The sequence below is a fragment of the Macrotis lagotis genome, chromosome 1 (assembly GCF_037893015.1).
Source record: "Macrotis lagotis isolate mMagLag1 chromosome 1, bilby.v1.9.chrom.fasta, whole genome shotgun sequence".
Classification (NCBI taxonomy): domain Eukaryota; kingdom Metazoa; phylum Chordata; class Mammalia; order Peramelemorphia; family Peramelidae; genus Macrotis; species Macrotis lagotis.
This window is the reverse complement of record NC_133658.1, coordinates 240,865,101-240,884,724: the sequence shown is the minus strand read 5'-3', so window position 1 is coordinate 240,884,724 and position 19,624 is coordinate 240,865,101. Positions and strand designations below refer to the sequence as shown.

The 19,624-nt window shown below is 37.5% G+C and overlaps 1 protein-coding gene across 1 annotated transcript in view; it reads right to left on the bottom strand.

Moving 5' to 3' along the window:
- OTOF (otoferlin) overlaps positions 1-19,624 on the bottom strand; it is a 178,847-nt gene that overhangs the window by 158,425 nt on the left and 798 nt on the right. The window lies entirely within an intron of this gene.

The window sequence follows — 19,624 nt, the reverse complement described above, 5'->3', positions numbered from 1 at the left end:
GAGATTCCAAAATGAAAACTGAAAGAAATATTATCGACAAATTTCAGACCTCCCAAGTAAAGGTAAAACTATTACAAGCAGCCAAAAAGAAACAATTCAAATATCACCGAGCAACAGGATAATACAAAATTTAGCAGCTTCTACATTAAGGGATTGTAGGACTTGGAATATGATATTTCAAAAGGCAAAAGAGCTTGAATTACAACCAAGAATCAACTACCCAGCAAAACTGAACATATTCTTTCAGTGAAGAGATGGTCATTCAATGAAATAGGGGACTTTCAAATTTTTATGTTGAAATGATGATCAGAGTGGAACAGAAAGTTTGATCTTTAAGTACAGGACTCAGGTGAAGCACAGAGATGATGGATCAGAAGGGTAAATCATGAGGGACTTAATGATGCTGAACTACTTGTATTCTTGTATGGGCAGATGATACTGATAATTCATATGAATCTTCTCATTGATTAGAGCAGTTAGAAGGAGTATATATAAACAAGGCACAGGAAGGAGTTGAATTTGAAGGTGTAATATATTTGAAAGATGGAGGTAATGAGGGAAGAAAGGAATGTATTGGGAGAAAGAAGAAGGTGAGGTAGAATGGGTTAAGTTATTTTACAAAAAAAGAGAGGCAAGAAAAGATTTTACAGTATAGTGGAAGAGGGGAAGGTGAGATGGAATGACTGAGCCTTACTCTCATTGGAAGTGACTCAGAAAAGGTAATAACATACACAGTCAACTGTATAGAAATCTATCTTACCCTAGAGGAAAATAGGAGAGGAAAGGGATGGGAGAAAAGAGACAGGGGGAGAGGGTATGGGTGATAGAAGAAAGGGAAGATCATGGGAGTGGGTAGTCAGATGCAACAATTTTGAGGGGGAACAAGGAGGGAAAGGAGAAAGAGAATAGAATAAATGGGGCTGTGGGAAACAGCATGGCGGGAAATACAATTAGCAATAGCAACTGTTGGGGGGGGGGAAGGAAGCAATTTTTTCTTATGGATTTATGATAAAGAATGCTATCCACTCCAAAGACAGAACTGATGTGGTTCTCCACTCCAAAGTTTATCCACTCCAAAGACAACTGATGCAGCTGAATACAGACTGAAGCATACTTTTTTTTCTCATTTTATTTTTCTTAAGGTTTCTCTTTCTTTGTATGTGTGTAGGGGTTATGTTTATTTTTACAACATGACTACTGTAGTAATGTTTTTCATGGCTGCACATTTTTAACTGACACCAAGTAACTTACTTTCTCAATGTGGGGAGTGGAGTGGGAGAAAGGGAGAGAATTTGGAACTCAAAGGTTTTGGAAGTAAATGTTGAAATCTGTTTTTGCATATAGCTGGGGGATAAATTTTAAAATGAAAAATAAAATTAAAATAAAACAAGAAGCACATTTGAAGCAGAGAGATACACATGGGGTATTGATAAAATATGGAGGAAAATATATTATGTTTCAGCATAAGTAAAAAAGAAATCCTGATCTCAAAGTAAAAGCAAAAATAGATTTCATTAAAAGGGATAAGGAAAGAAACTACATATTCTTAAAAGGTACCATTGGCAATGAAGTTATATCATTATTAAACATATATGCCAGGGGCAGGTAGGTGACACAGTGTTGAGTGCACCAGTACTGGAATCAGGAGAACCTGAGTTCAAATCCAGCAGAAACTTACTAGCTGTATGACCCTGGTCAAGTAAATTAACCCCAACTGCCTTACAAAAAAGCAAAACCAGGGGCAGCCAGGTGGTGCAATGTGTGACCTTGGGCAAGTCATTTAACCCTATTGCCTTTAAAGAAAAATACATATGCACCCAATGGTATAGCTTCCAAGTTCTTAGAATAGAAGCTGAATGAATTATAAGGGAATAAAGTACAGGACTCAAGATAGCAAAACTAAAATAGTGGGGGACCACAACTCCCTCTCTAAAAACTAGGTAAAGTTGAACAAAAATTAACAAGAAGGAAGCTAAGAAAGTAAATAAAATATTAGAAAACTTAAGATATGATAGACTTCTGGAGAAAACTGATTGAGGATAGAGAGGAATATACTTTTTTCTCTTCAGTGTATGGCACCTATATCAACATTAACTATGTACTATGGCATAAAATCCTTACAATCAAATGCAGAATAGAAGATATAATAAATCCATACTTTTCAGAGCATGATGTAACAAAAATTATATGTAATAAAATATCATGGATAAACCAAAAATAAATGGTAAACTAAATAACAATTTATAAAAATGAGTGGATCAAACAACAAATCACAGAAATAATCAATCATTCCATCTAAGAAAATGATAACAATGATTCAACATACCAAAATTTATGGAATGCAGCCAAAGCTGTTTGTAGGGAAATTTTTATATTTCAAAATGCTTATATGAATTAAAATAGAGAAAGCTAGAAAAAGAACAAATTAAAGATCCCCAATTAAGTACCAAATTAGAAATTCTAAAATCAAAGGAGATTAATAAAATTGAAAGTAAGATGATCATTGATGTAGTAAATAAAACTAAGAGTTGGTTTTTAGGAAAAAACTCAATAAAATAGATAAACCTTTGGTTACTCTGATTTTTTATTTTTTGTTTTTGCAAAGCATTGGGGTTAAATGACTTGCCCAAGGTCACACAGCTAAGTAAGTGTCTGAGGTCAAATTTGAATTCGGGTCCTCCTGACTCCAAGGCTGGTGCTCTATTCACTGTGTCACCTAGCTGCCCCTGGTTAAACTGATTTAAAAAAAGAAAGAAGAGTACCAAATTACCAGTACCGAAAATGAAAAGGGTAAACTCATCAACAATAAAGAAGAAATTAAAGAGATAATTCAGAGCTATTTTGCCCAGCTGTATGCCAAAACATTTGATAACCTGAGCAAAATGGATGAATATTTACAAAAATACAAACTATCCAGATTAACAGAAGAGGAAATAAAATTCTTAAATAATCATATTTCAGAAAAAAATTGAAAAAACCATCAATAAACTTCCTAAAAAAAGGTCTCCAAGTCCAAATGGATTTATAAGTGAATTCTACCAAACATTTATAAATAAACTATTTTTTAAAAATAGGAGAAGAAAGAGTTCTGCCAAATTCCTTTTATGACACCATATGGTACTAATACCTAAACCAGGAAAAATCAAAATTGACGAAGAAAATTATAGAGGATTCTTCCTAATGATGCAAAAATCTTAAATAAAATTTTAACAAGTTATTACTAGGATAATACACCATGATCAGGTAGGATATATACCAGGTAGGCAGGGATGGTTCAAAACACTCAATATAGCTGAACATATCAATAACAAAACAAAAAAGTATGATTATCTCAATAGATGCTGAAAAAGCCTTTGACAAAATATCACATCCATTTCTATTAAAACACTAGAGAGTTTAGGAATAAATGGAATTTTCCTTAAAATAATAAGCAGCATCTACCAAAACCATCCACAATGTCATGGGAGCATTTCCAATAAGTTCTGGGGTAAAAACAAGGATGCCCATTAACACCATTACTATTCAAAATAATATTTAAAAGGTTAACTTTGGCATTAAGGGAAGAAAAAAATTGAAGGAATTAGAATTGCCAATGAGGAAGCAAAAGTTTCACTTTTTTGCAGATTATATGATAATGTACTTAGAGAACCCTAAAATATCATCTAAAAAGCTACTTGAAACAATTAACAGCTTCAGCAAAGTAGCAGGATATAAAATTAATCCACATAAATCATCAACATTTCTATATATGAACAACATAGCTCAAGGGTGAGAGATAGGAAGAGAAATTCCATTTGAACTAACTGCAGACAACATAAAATACTTGGGAATATATCTCCCAAGACAAACTCAGAAACTCTATGAATGCAATTACAAAACAGTTTTCACACAAAAAAAGTCAGATCTAAACAACTGTGGAAAATGTCAATTGCTCATGGTGAGGACAAGCTAATATAAAAATGATAATTCTACCCCCCCAAATAACTTATGCAGTGTCATACCAATCAAACTACCAAATAACTCTTTTACTGAACTACGAAAAAAATCATAACAAAATTCATTTGAAGCAACAAAAGTTCAAGAATATCAAAGGAATTGATGAAAAAAATGTAAAGGAAAGTGGCTTAGCTTTAAAACTATACTATAAAGTGGCAGTCTGATAACTGCCTGTTACCAGTTAAGAAATAGAGTAATGGACCAGTGGATTAGAATAGGTACAAAACAAATAGTAGTAAATGTCTATAGTTACCTATTGTATGACAAATCCAAAGACATTAACTTCTGGAATAATAGCTCACTATTCAACAAAAATTGTTGGGAAAACTGGAAAATAGTATGGCATAAACTAGGCACAGACTCACATCTCACACCTTATATCAAATAAGGTCAAAATGGGTGCAAGATTTAGATATAAAGGGTGATACCATGGACCAATAAACAGATCAAGAAATTGTCTTAAGTATGAAAAGGGAAGAAATTTATGATCAAACAAGAAATAGAGTACATTATAAATTGCAAAATGGATGATTTTGGCTATATTAAATTTAAAAGATTTTGCACTAAGAAAACCAATACTGCCAAGATTAGGAGGAAAAAAGAAAGCTGGGTAACAATTTACACAGCTAGGGATTCTGAAAAAAAATTTCTAAAATATAGAGAGAATTGAATCAAATTTATAAGGTTATTAGTCATTCACCAATTGATGAATAATCAAAGGAAAAGAACAGACAATTTTCAAACAAAGAAATTAATGCTATATATAATGCTTGGGAAATGCTTCATATCATTACTGATTAGAGAAATGAAAATTAAAACAATTATGAGGTACCACTTCACACCTATCAAATTGTCTAAAATGACAAAAAAGGAAAATGATCAATGTTGGAGAGATTGTTGGAGAGAGGACATTAATGCATTGTTGGTGGAGTTGTAAAGTAATCCAGCCTTTCTGGACGGCAATTTGGAACTATGCATAAAGAGCAACGACATTGATCATACCTTTTGACCCAGCAATACCAATTACTAGGCCTATATCCAGAGGAAATCATAAAAAATGGGAAAAGTCCCACATATTCAAAAATATTCATAGTAGTTCTTTCTGTAGTGGTAAAGAACTGGAAATTCAGGGAGGCCTATCAATTGGGGAAAGACTGAACAAGTTATTGTAAATTAATATTATGGAGTACTATTGTCCTATAAGAAACCATGAATGGTTGGACTCCAGAGAAGCATGGAAAGAATTACAGGAATTGATAGTGAACAAAGGAAGCAGAACCAAAAGGATGTTGTACACATTAACAACACTGTGAGATGATCAACTTTGATGGATGCAGCTCCTCTCAGCAGTTCAAAGAGCTAGGACCAACCTGTGAGGCCTGCTATGGACAATGCCGTCTATATCCAGATGAAGAAAAACAAACTACAGAATCTGAATGAACACCATGTTCACTTTTTTTTCTTATGCTTTTCCTTCCTATCCCATAGTTTTCTTTTTCCTTAGTCCTAATTCCTAATATAGAAAATGACCAATATGTAAACATATTAAATACAAATGTGCATGTACAATGTTCACTGGATTGCTTGCTGCTGAGGGGAGGGTTTGGGAAGGAAGGGTGGAAAAAATTGTGTAACTTATAAATTTGCATGTGGATAAATGTTGAAAACTTTCATAATATGTAATTGGAAAAATAAAATTGTTTTGATACATGGTAAAATTAATTTTTCTGCAGTATTTAATTGTCCTAATTTAATAACTTACTAAATATAAAATTCTGCTTATGTTTTTATTTTCTTGTTTATTTGCATTAATTTATAAATATTATACATTTTTTCCGGTGGAAAAAGTTAGCAGGTTTATCAACATAGTGTTCATTAATTTGATTGTAAATGTTTGGATTAAAAAAGGTTTTAAACTGCAATAGAGAAGAAAATTTCTACAAATTACAAAAAAAAAGTCATCCATAGTGTCAGACTCTCTTTTGAACTGATTCCAGACATAATAAAGGACAAATCTTTGGAAATTATGATTTAAGAGAAACTGGATCCTCCACATGTCTTTGATTTCCAACTTTCCTCCCTAGGAGCTTAAGGAAGTTTTCTCTTTGCTAAGATTGGGGCCTCTTTTGCTTTGAAATGAGATTTCATCTCACTCTCAGGAAAGAATTCATTTAATCTTAAGAGTTTTCTGGCATATTCTAAACTGTAGAACTCCAGTTTCTGTTTGCTCCTTGGGGGATGTGAGTTTACTTGAAATTTTCTTTTTGTGGTGATATTTGCATCCCTTGTATTTGATGAATAGTTAACTATTAACTGTAAACTTGAGTTAATCCTTCCCTCCTAATTTAAGGGAGAGTGAGCAGGAAAATGGCTTTTTGAACCAAAAATATATCCCATGACCAGTAATATTTAGTAGAGAAAATAAAATTTTAGCTCAGTTACACTTTCTGAAACTGGAGATAGGAATTCTCAGTTCTTATCCTAGCTCTTGGAACCTTTTTCCTGCTCTCCTCAAGGCAAGAGTCAACATATCCCTTGGAAAAGGAGTCAGCAAGATTCTAGAGACATTTATCAATGCCTCCACATCTAGACAACCATATGAACATAGATGTCTTTCATGGGCAATATATCTTACATTTTTTTATTAAAGATTTTATTTATTTTGAATTTTGCAGTTTTCCCCCTAATCTTACTTCCCTCCTCCCACCCCCCTACAGAAGGATATTTGTCAGTCTTTACATTGTTTCCACAGTATACATTAAATCCAAATTGAGTGTGCTAAGAGAGAAATCATATCCTTAAGGAAGAAACATAAAGTATAAGATATCAAGATCAGACAATAATATATCAGTTTTTTTCCCTAAATTTAAGGTAATAGTCCTTGGTCTAACTTCACAGTAGTTTCTCTGGATACAGATGGTATTCTCCATTGCAGACAGCCCCAAATTGTTCCTGATTGTTGCACTGATGGAATGAGCAAGTCCATCAAAGTTGATCATTGCCCCTATGTTGCTTTTTTTCTGGTTCTGCTCATCTCACTCAGCATCAGTTCATGCAAATCCCTCCAGGCTTCCTTGAATTCCCATCCCTCCTGGTTTCTAATAGAATAGTGTTCCATGACATACATATACCACAGTTTGCTAAGTCATTCCCCCAATTGAAGGACATTACTTAATTTCCAATACTTAATTTCCAATTATTTGCCACCACAAACAGGACTACTATGAATATTTTTTGTACAAGTGATTATACCTTATATTTTTACACTCTCACTTGATCTTAGTTCCCACATATAGATGATTCTCAGATCTCTGTATTTAGACCTAGTTTCACTTTTGAATTATAGATCTACACCAAATGCTTGCTGGACATCTCTTTCTAGGAATCTCAAACTCAACATATCCAAAACACAACTCATATTTATTCTAAACCACATCCTTCATTTAAATCTATATCCCATTTTCTCTAATAGATTGCCCCTTTTATCATTCTTTCTTATATCATTTATCTCTCTTTATCTACCATCTTCTTTCCTACTGCCTACAAATATTTCCCTGTCACCTCTATCAAGAAAAACCTGACTTGATCCTTCCATTTCCACTATTGTTCTATATTTCTTCTGCCCTTTGTGGAAAACTCATCAAGAAAACTACAGCAGGTGTTTCTATTTCTTCTTTTCTCATTTTTCTTCTTTACTTCCTTATAATCTAACTCCCTACTGCATTATTCAAGTGAAAATTTCTCCAATGATCTCTTAATTGAAAACTGAAATGATCTCCTAATTGCCAAATCTAATGATCTTTTCTCAATCCTCATTCTTCTTGATCTTTCTGCCTTGATTCTTTTTTTCTTTCTAGGTTTTCAGGATACCATTCCTCCTGGTTTTCTTCCTGACACTCCTTGGTCTCCTTTGCTGGATCCTCATTCAGTTCACTAAATATGTCCCTCTGGACTCTGTCTATTCTCCTATTATACTACATCATTTGATGATTTCATCACCATCAGATGATTTAATTATCACCTCTATGCTGATGATTCTTATATTTACCTATCCTGCCTCAACCTCTTTGATGACCTCCAATCTCACATCTTCAACTGCCTTTTGGATATCTCAAACTGTGGATGACCAGTAGACATCTTAAACCCAATATGTTTATCTTTCTCTCTAAAAAGTCCCCATTTCCAAATATTTATATTCCTACCTAGGGCACCACCATCCTCCCAGTCTCCCAGGTCATAACCTAGATATCATCCTTGAGCCCTCACTATCTCTTACTCCTCTATATTCAATATTGCAAAGATTAGTCTATATCATTTTTGCAGCATCTCTTGAATATATTCCCTTATCCTCGCTGATACTGTTATCACTTTGGCATAGACCCTCATTACCTCATGGTCTACTTCAATACCTTGCAGGTTGATATGCCTGTCATAAACCTCTCCCCACTCCAAACTATCCTCCATTCAACCACCCAAGAGATTTGATTAAAACATAAATTCTCCCAAGTCATGCCTCATAGTCAGTAAACTCCAGTAGCTCTCTTATCACCTCTAGGAACAAATAAAAAAAATCCACTGATTGGTGCTCAAAATGCTTCATAAACTAACAGCCCCGCAGTGTTTCGTGATAGTGACTTCCTTGCTGTTCCACAAATAGGATGTTCAATCTCTTGACTCAGCATCCTCTCTGATTGCATGCCATGTTAGAATGCTCCCCCTTCTCATCATGGCCTCCTGGTTTCCTAAGTTGCCTGCAAGCCCCAGCTAAAATCCCACTTTCTACATGAAATCTTTCCAAGTCCTCCTTAAGGTTTACCTTTGTTGATTATTTCCAACGTATATATTTCCAATTCACCTACTATATCTGTAATTTGTTATTAAGGACAATCTGACAGAATAAAAGGACTCTTGTCTCCAAACCAGGGGTCCACAGGCACAGGATAGCTTTCAATGGGTCTATGAACTTGGATAAGGAAAAAAAAATTACATCCTCCTGCAAAAGGACCCTCCTTTCCTCAAGCTTTTAGTACCCTTTTCCTTTTAAAATTTTGTTGTCTATGTTATAAACATAACAGTCCTCTCAGATAAGACTGTTACATACATATCCTTATGTAACTACTCCCCAACCCCCAACCATAGTAGAATATAAGCTCTTTGAGGTGAGGAATTCTTTATGGATATTTTTTTCCTTTGTTTCTCCAACATCTAGTGCAATGTCTTTGTATGGCATTGCTTGTTGAGTTAGATTGGACCTAGGGTTCCTGACTTTTGTTCAATTCTCATAGATTCAGGAAGCAGATTCAGAGGCAGTTGGTCCAATCTTTTCATTTTTCAGATGAGGAAACAGGTCCAAGAAGGTTAAGAAATTTGTCCAAGATTTCATGTTATCAGAGGTGAGATTTGAACTCAGATATTCTGACTAAAGATCGGGCATTCTTAACCTTTTTATATGTCATAGACCCCTTTGGCTATCTGGCTAGCCCCTGTATGCCTTCTCAGAATGATGATTTTAAAGGCATTAAAATACGTAGGATTACCAAAGAAACCAAAGGTTAATGAAATTAACCTTGTGCTTTTTTTTCCTTATCCAAGTTCATAGACCCAGGGAAATCTGTCCTTAACCCCAGGTTAAGAATCTGGGCCTGTAGTCAGAGCCCTTTCATTGTGCCAATCTGTCTTTAATAACAATAGGTTTCAGAACTCAGGCAGAACCAAACACTTTCCAAAGCAGTATTTGCATTATTGGGAAATGCACCCTGGATTTTGATGTTTGGAGATTTTTTTACAGAGCTCTATTTAGTACTCTTTCAGCCAAGTGCATAGCCCAGGGTATTTTTAAGAGTTATTCTCATGTACGTTTTATTGGCCTTAGTCAAAGTGTTGTCTTGGGATTGTCAGAGAGCTCTGCCTTCCCTCCATGTCTTGTTCCCATTGGTACGCTCCAGTCTGGACACACCCTGAGTCTCCCCGCTGCTCTGCTGATACAGAGAAGGAATTGTAGACATCCATGCTGCGTGTGTGTGTGTGTGTGTGTGTGTGTGTGTGTGTGTGTGTGAGAGAGAGAGAGAGAGAGAGAGAGAGAGAGAGAGAGAGAGAGAGAGAGAGAGAGAGGTGTGCTTTGGGGCTGGGAATGGTCCCCTGATTGGGGGCACACTGGAGGAGGAAAGCATGGTTACTTGTGGATGGTAGCAATTGCTACACAGAGGAGGAGGAGGAGAGTTGCCAAGAGCCCCTCAGGGGATCACGACCTCATCAGAGGCTCTTTTAATCAATCCAACATTAACTGCTGCTTCTCTCTTTGGCCCTGCTGGGCTGGAACATCGCCTTTTCTCTCCTCCCCTGCCAGCAGAAACTAGTGGGAGAGAGGCTAACTGCAGGGTTAGAGATCTAGAGAGTGTGCCTGGCCCCACCAGGCTGCTTCTGGGGGGAAGCTTTTCCTCCGTCACGTTAGCAAAGAAAGTGAATGCAGCCTGTCTGGAGCCCAGAGGAATATTGACATTACCCTGACATTCTTATATGCCTATATACATAATACAAAAATATGTGTATGTATGTGATATGTGTGTGTACAGAGATAAAGAGACAGAGAGAGACAGAAATACGGAGACACAGAGATAAAGACAGAAACAGACAGAAAGATATGCAGAAAGAGACAGGGGGAGAGAGAGAAAGGGAGAGAGGGAGAGGGAGAGGGAGAGGGAGAGAGAGAGGGAGAGAGGGAGAGATAGGGAGAGGGGAGAGGGAGAGGGAGAGAGGGGGAGAGGAGGGGAAAGAGGGGGAGAGGGAGAAGGAGGGGGAGAGGGAGAGGGAGAGGGAGAGAGAGAGAGGGAGAGAGGGAGAGATAGGGAGAGGGAGAGGGAGAGAGGGGGAGGGGGGGAAGAGGGGGAGAGGGAGAAGGAGGGGGAGAGAGAGAGAGAGAGAGAAGAGGAGAGAGAGAGAGAGAGAGAGAGAGAGAGAGAGAAGAAAGGAAAGAGGAGGAAAGGGAAAGAAGGGAGACAGAGATAGGCAGAGGCAGAAACAGGAGAGACAGAGATAGACAGAGAGAGTCAGAGACACTGAAAGACAGTAGCAGTTAGGTGCCAGAGTAGACAGAGCACTAGATTTCAAGTAAGAAAGACCTCAGTTTGAATGCTGCCTCACACACATACTAGATGTGCAATCCTGGGCAAGTCACTTTACTTTATTACCCCTAGTTTCTTCATTTGTAAAATGGAGATGGCTAGCACCATTCTCTCAGGGTTGTTATAAGGATAGATTTGTATTTGTAAAGCATTATATGTCTCTAGTTATCATATTATTATTATTAAAATGTTTTTGCTAACCTTAAAGCATTAAATAAATGTTAGTTATCATTGTGATTATTCTTAGAGGTAGGGTATCCTCCATAGATAATCCCTAAGGACTGCTTGGGTTGGACTCTCCAATTCTGGGATGTTTAAAGGGTAAAACAACTTAACCTCAGTCACAAAGTAAACAGAATTTGAACTTAGTGACTCCAAGTCTAGAATTCTTTGACATAGAAGGGCTCATTCCAGCTCTCAATTCGATCCTGTGATAGAAGCAAAGTCATTTGATATCTTTAACCCACTTGTAAAATAAGGGGATTAGAGTAGATCATCTCCAAGTTTTCTCCCAGGGAAGACAATCCATGATTTTAATACCTGGTGAGGTTCTTAGTTTTGCAGGCACTCCTGATACTCTGGATCTTCACGGAGAAGTTCCTACTACATCAAAAATATGGAGGCATATGGAATATATAAGGTATATCAAAGGAAACTGAGGACAAGAGAGGGCTTCACCTCATGATATAAAGCACAAATTACAAATACTGATAACTTATAATTTAATTGTCCTTTAATATTTCCAACTTGCTTTCTTCCCAGTAACTTCTTAAGGTAAGTGTTATTCCAGTTTTATAGATGAAGAAATTGAGGTTTGGAGCCTATGAAGCAACTTCCCCACACACTAGAGTGCTGGAATTGGATGCCAACTGACATTGAGTCCAACTCTTCAATCTAGCAGGAATCCAAATTCCAGTTGAGGCTATCCCTCCCCCTCATTCAAGTTTGATTCTCTACAATTCAGGTGCTAGCTATCTTAAGAGTGATAGTTTAGCAGGAGTACTTAGGTTTAAAAAGTCTGCTACACAAGTAAGTACAGGACTCAGATGATGAGATTTGAGAATTATGTGAAAAATATATTGGGTATCTTGGTTGACTGCCCAATATGGGGGGGGGTTACTTTCAAATCTCATGCTACAGCAGTTGATATAAGATCCTTATAGCAAGGAAGGTCATAGAGTCACAGACGCAGAGTTGGAAGGGATCTTAAGTCTAATCTTGTCCAACTAGTATTCTCTTCCTCCTTAAATATTCCATTTAACTGATTTTATCCTGTTTCCTCATCTGTAAAATGGAGATAGTAATCCCCCTACCTTGCATCTTCCTCAAAGAGTTATTGCAAAAATCAAATGAAGTAGCATGTATGCAACATTCTGTCACCTTTAAATCACTATATAAATGCTAGCTATTACTGTTATTAGAAAGGGCTTAGTAACACATGTTGAATTTTGCTGAAAATTATTCTGACTTGGGGTAGCTAGGTGGCGCAGTGGATAAAGCACTGGCCCTGGAGTCAGGAGTACCTGGATTCAAATCTGACCTCAAGACACTTAATAATTACCTAGCTGTGTGCAAGCCATTTAACCCCATTTGCCTTGCAAAAAAAAGAAAAAGAAAATTATTCTGACTTATAACAAGAGGTTTTGTTTAGAGCTTAGGAGGGACCTTAAGAGGTCATTTTATAGCTGAGAACACTGAGGCCCAGAGAGACTGAGTGTGTTGCTCAGGGTCACACAGTTAGTAAACAACTGAAGCAGGACTGAATTTTGAGTCCAATACTCTATGCACATGGATAAGTCCCTTGATTTCTCTACAATCTTTCCTTTCCTCATCCATAAAATGGGGATTAACCTCCCTATCTCACAGGATTGTAGCTAAACTAAGAATGACTTAATATGTGTAAGTTGTACTTTGCACAGTTTTAATCAAAGCAAATAATCTATTATTAATATTATATTGTGGAAAGCCAGTTGACTTGAGCATATAATGCTTCCCTTTATCTTTCTGGTACTCCATGGGGCTAGAATAGAAAAGTAAATTGGGAGGGAGAGTTATGTTGACTTCAAACATTTGAGCATTATTTCCTAAACTGAAAATGTACTCGTGTCTGATGCTGGAGATAGGCAAAGAAGTCAAAAGGGGACACAGAATCTTAATGGGCATTGACAAAATAGAGACAGAGATATAACTCTCAAAGGGCTTTGTTCCAGGGCACTAACATCTAAGAGAAATTTCCTTCCTTCCTTCCTTCCTTCCTTAGGTAATAGTAGTCATAGCTGTTGCATCTTGAGTCACCTCACAATCTTCTCAATTTAAATGCCCCCTTCTCCCCTTATTTAGTTTTCCTCCAAGAGAACAAAATTATTAGTCATAGCCCTAGGGAGTGGGCTAGGGAAGAATGGACCAGAACAAAAGATAGAATTAGAGTGAAATCTCATAAAAGAAAGATGTTACCAGGTGAACATGAGGCATTGACCATCTGGGAATTATGGGAAAGAAGATGCATATCTCTTTGCCACTTGCTGTCTGTGCTATAGGGGAAGAGGGGGTAAGGAAGTGAGCCTCAGAACCAGTAGACAGAGCACTAAATAAATCAGAGATCCCATATAAGGATCCAAGTAGGTTTGTTCATTTATTCTATGGTAATATTACTGATCTGCCTTATAATAGACTCTCCTAGACCTTGCAGCATAACTTGGACTCAAGAGTTCTGAGATCTGGGTTCAAGTCCATGGTCTTCCATTTACTAGCTATGTAATATTGGGCAAAGTCACTCCACCCTCTCTGAGTTTCAGCTTCTTCTTAGCCTATTGTCTCTGGATAGGTCAGGGTAAAATACAATCTATTCTATTTGGCTTTGAAAGACCTTCACAAGTTGTTTCCAATCTATATTTCTAACTTCATTATACAGAGCTGCCCTTCCTTCACCCTGTTCAGACAAATTGCTCACACATATTGCTCTACCTCTCATCTCCAAGCCTTTGCACTGGTCATTCCCCAGGCCTGAAATGTAGTCCCTTCTCATCTCTACCTCATAGGATCCCTCACTTCCTTCAAGATGCATTCATTTTAAGGGTGGCTAGGTGGTATAGTGGATAAAGCACTGGCCTTGGAGTCAGGAGTAACTGAGTTCAAATTTGGTCTCAGACACTTAATAATTACCTAGCTGTGTGGCCTTGGGCAAGCCACTTAACCCCATTTGCCTTGCAAAAACCTAAAAAAAAAAGATGCACTAATTTTAGTTAGTATTCTACTGTTGTTACTGTAGTTCAGTCATTTCAGTCATGCCTGACTCTTCTTTTATCCTGTCACTTCTTACTTAAATGATTTGGGATTTTCTTAGCAAAGATATTGGTATGGTTTATCATTGCCTTCTCCAGTTGGTTTTATAAATGAGAATCTGAGGGAAAGAGGGTTAAGTGATTTGCCCAGGATCACACAAATAGTCTTAGGCTGTATTTGAACTTAAATATTTCTGACTCTGGGCCTGATGTTCTGTGCATTATACCCACTTGCCCCTGTATTTAACTACCTTGTGTCTATTTTCCCTGAATTCTATTGTACATATAAATATATATGTATATATGCGTGTATATGTATGTAATATATACATTATGGTATATGAAAAAGGCAGTATAAAATGGTATGATAGACAGAAATTCCTGGATCTAGGAAGACCTGATGTCAAATCTCATATACTGACTATATAACCCTGGGAAAGTCACTCACCCTCTCAGTGCTCTAGGTTTCTCTCTACAATGGTAAGTTGAAGGGGATATAGGACTGTATTGAGCTGCCTCCCCTTGATGTCCCCTGTAACAATGAAAACACAAGTCTGTTCCCTCTCTCCATAGCATAAGGTATAAAATCTCCTTGAGGACAGAAATTGTTTCATTTTTGTCTTGGTAGCTTACTTAGCAACAATGACTGCTGCATAGCAGATAAGTGCTTCTTACTTAAATGATTGTTCTGTGAAATGATATAATGGCATTTGATTACCTACCCAATAGGATAGTGATCTTAATAAACTCATTCAATAAACATACATTTTTGCATACCCCATATCCAGTATCTGTTATGTATAGGAGGAGATATAGGTATAGATAATACAAAAGACCTATCCTCGTGAAGCTTAAAACCTAGGAGGGATATGATATACACAAAGGTAACTATAATGAACCTAACCAACATTATAACATACACTACTTTGCAATCAATCAACTAATATTATTAAGCATATTCTATGTGTCAGACCTAGAATACAAAAAATATAATACAAAATTTAATACAAAAAATATAATAACCACACAGAGAACACTTTGTTGCTTAGGTTCAGTCATATCCCTGTTTCATGACTCCATTTAGGGTTTTCTTGGTAAAAATACTGAGTGGTTTGTCATTTTCTTCTCCCTCCCATGTTACAGATGAGGAAACTGAGTCAAACAGGACTAAGTGATTTGCCCAGCGTTACTTGTCTAGTGAGTGTCTGAGGCTGGATTTGAACTCATGAAGATGAGTCTTTCTAATTCTAAATCTAGTGCTCTATCTTCTGTGCCACCTAGCTGCCTCCTTAAATTCATTTCATTTATTCATTCCATGATATGTGAATTACAGAGTTGCATCCAAAATATCACGGGGGAATATGATTACTGAAGCAGGGAATGGTAAGGGAAGGCTTCCACAAGGATGTAGCATTTGCCTTGGATATTAGTGGATGGGTAGGAACTCAGCAGGTCAAGAGGAGATGGGCATTTTGAGAACTGGAAACAGAAGGAGCAAAGATCCAGAGGAAGGGAAGCACAGGAAACAATGAACTATTAAACATTTGATCCATTATTAGCAGAAAGAGAATGTGCTAACTTAATTGCTTTGAGTGGCTCCCAAATGGTTCTCCAAAGTCATAAGAAGTCAGTCACTAGATCACAGATTATTTGATGATAGACAGAACAGGATGCACTCACAACAGAGCAACAGCCCAGAAGAATCGTCACAGACCCTGAGTTGGAGGGAACCTCAGTGGCCACCTAACCAGCTGGTCCAACGCCATACATCAAACTCAGTTGAGGGCCATTACCACAAAGGAAGAAATTGTCCAGGAGACCCCTTGGACTTACTGGAGACTAGTCTAACTCCAAGACTTGGGTGAAATTGGACAAGCATTTGGTAATGGATTTGCTCCTTTGTGTTGGAATGTGAGCACATGTAGTAAGTAACCAAAGGAAAGAGTTACTCTTTACTACACCCAGGATCTCTGATGAGATGAACCTCAGTTCTTCTAGTTGTTTTTGTTGTTGTTGCCCGCCGCTGTTGTTGTTTCCCCTTTGTTTTCTACCCACTGTGGCTGGGCTGGAGGCAGCAGTGGATAGAGCTCTAGACCTGGAGTAGGAAGGCTTGAGTTCAAATCCAGCTTCAGGCCTTTGCTAACTGTTCCTTTTATTAGCTGGGCAAGTTACTTAGCCTCTGTCTTTTTTTCACTTTAATCATCTGTAAAATGTGTTATATAATAATACCCTCCTATCCACCAGGATAATTGTGAGGATAAAATGAGATATTTGTGTTTTGTAAACCTTAAATTCTAGCTGTTGTCATTATAATTATTATTAGTTCACTCAGCACCCAGCTCTAGCTGTCTCTCTCTGCCATCTCTCATCTCATCATTGGATAATTTGGGGTCCCAGATTAAAGAAGAAGTATCAGGGGAGATGGAATGTGTGGGGGAAAACAAAGACTCAATACTGGAAGGAAATGGCCAGAGCTGGCAGAGAGGAACTCATTTCAAGGATCAGTCCCCCTTCTTTTCTTATCAATTCAATTCAACAAACTTTTATTAAGCAATTATTATTTTAGGCACTGTAGTAGACCTGATGATACAACAAAAATGAAGTAGTCTTTGCCCTTAAAGGGTTTACATTCCTTTTATCTTCTTTCATGATTCTAGGGAAAACTCAAAAATTCTTTTCTCACTTTCTCTTAAACTGTCTGTCTGCAAAATGGGACTGATTTACATAGCCTTACCATGGTTAAGTTTAGTTTGAACCATTGAAGGGTCAGATGTCATTGTGCCAGGGAAGAGGAAGCCTGTCCTTCAGAGAGAATGCTTGAACCCTGTCCCCCAACTTCTGGGAAGATGTGGGATATAAACAAAACCCCCAAATTAAAAACTGTGTGACAGTGGAATTTTGTAATCAGGAGAGGTCTGAGTACTGGACAAGCTGAACACAATAGTGGTGCCCAACTATTGAAATGGGGCCACTAAACTATACATAAAGGATCCCTGAGGGCCATATATTTTGGGGTATTTTTTTGGCAAGGGAATGAGGTTAAGTGACTTGACCAAGGTCATGCAGCTAAGTAATTATTAAGTGTCTGAGGTCAAATTTGAACTCAGGTCCACTGGTGCTCTATCTACCACCTAGATGCCCAAGGGCCATATATTGACTTAGAAAATCATCTGTGTTTTGCTGTGATTTTATTTTTTGTTATTTAATTTCCAATTACATATTAGACTGTTTTGGACCTCACTTGGTACTGTTATGGACAAGTTGAGACCTGTAGACTGTGTGTTTGACTTATAACACTACTCAACCTCAATTTCATCTTCTGTAAAATGGGGTAAAAATACTTGCATCATTATCTTTTGAAGGTTGTTTTGGATAAAGAGTTTTATAAACTTTGTATCTGAAATGTAATGAGAAACAAGAGTTGTTTTTATTGTTTGGGCTAAGAATGGTGCAACATCCAAACACTATGTTATCTGTTAATTTAGAATTCAATTTGATAAAAATGGAAAAAAATATAATTTTTTTCTTGTTAGTTATGTTAAGCATGCAGAGTACTGAAGAGAAAAGTTACATGTTAGACAGTTCTACCAATAATCAACCCATCCTACCAGCTAATGACTCAGCAGCTCCTCAGACACATATCTAGGAATCTCAGTGTCTGAGGCAAATTTGGGAAAGGATAAAGGGAAGAAAATCTCACGGAAAGACAGAGAAATGGTTCCTAGGGAGGCCATCAGGGAATGGAGCAAAGAGGGCTCAGCCTGGGGCAGAGCTTACCTGGAGTGAGGGATAGACTCAGGTTACCTCAAGCATTTGACCTTACTTCATTTTCAAGGTATCATGGCTAACCAGTTTGAACCATTTGGGTTTTTTTTTTGGGGGGGGGTTGTTGTTTTCTTTGGGTTTTGCAAGGCAATGAGGTTAAGTGACTTGCCCAAGGTCACACAGCTAGATAATTATTAACTGTCTGAGGTTGGATTTGAATTCAGGTACTTCTGATTCCTGGACTGGTGCTCTCAACACTGCATCACTTAGCTGCCCCAGTCAGATGCATTTGTGACATGGAAGGGGAAGCCTGTCATCCAGAGAGAATGCTTGCACCTTTGATACAACACACACACACACACACACACACACACACACACACACACACACAGAGCGCAATAGTAGCAGCAGCAGCAGCAGCAGCAGGAGGCATCTCCTTTCAATGGGAATGAAGTGAGAACAATTTGCAGAGCTTTTACTAGTTACTGGTGGGCCACAAGAGTTCCAGACCATAGGGAAGGGGAAGGGTGAGTATATGTCTCTAATATTTAAAAGCCTGACATAAAGAAGCTTTTTTACAATCTCTCTTCCTACTAGGAGCTCATCCCCACAGAATTCCTACTGTTGTCTAACAAAGGAGGAGAAAGGAAATGCAACTCCTCTCTCCTCAGCATTTGTTTATCCTTCATACAGGACAGGTGGAAAAAGCAGTTTTTGGTAGCATTTTTTGGATCACAGAATACCTCTCTCATATTTGATTTTTCTGTTTGGAAATTAGAGTAAGGTAAGTGCTTTCTCCCTACATTTCTCCCCTGCTCCAATCCCCAATTATGGAGCTGATTTCCCACCAACATCCTAATAATAACAACAACAAAATAGCTAGCATTTCTATAACACTTTAAGGTTTCAAACAAGTTTTACAAATATCATCTCATTTGATCCTCACAACAACACAGTGAAGTAGATGCTGTAATTATCCCCATTTTACAGATAAGGAAATAAAGGCAAATAAAGGTTAAGCAACTTGCTTAGGATCACACAGCTAAGTATCAGAAACAGGATTTGAACTCTGGGTTTCCTCATTCCAAGTCCAATACCCTATCTACTTCCCCACCAAAATCACTATCTGGAAAAGATGTGATAAGGCAATCATGGAACACAGAAGAAGGGAATCTGAAGGACAGCAATGTCCTAAGAGAGACATGGAGAGGGATCAAGGGTGAGAATCATGAATAAGACTAAAGGAAACACAAAGATATATGCAGCATGCTATGCACCCCACAGATCCAAAGGCTGGTCAAGATGCTCCGTGTCTGAACTTTGAGTTTGGGCAGGGGCATACCCCTGGTCTCTTTGAGATTCTTCAGTCTAGGAATGATCTAGAATATGATTTGAAGTTATATGTCCATTTGGAATCAGATCATCAACCCTGTGTGTGAGTGTGAGGAGGAGAAAGGAAGA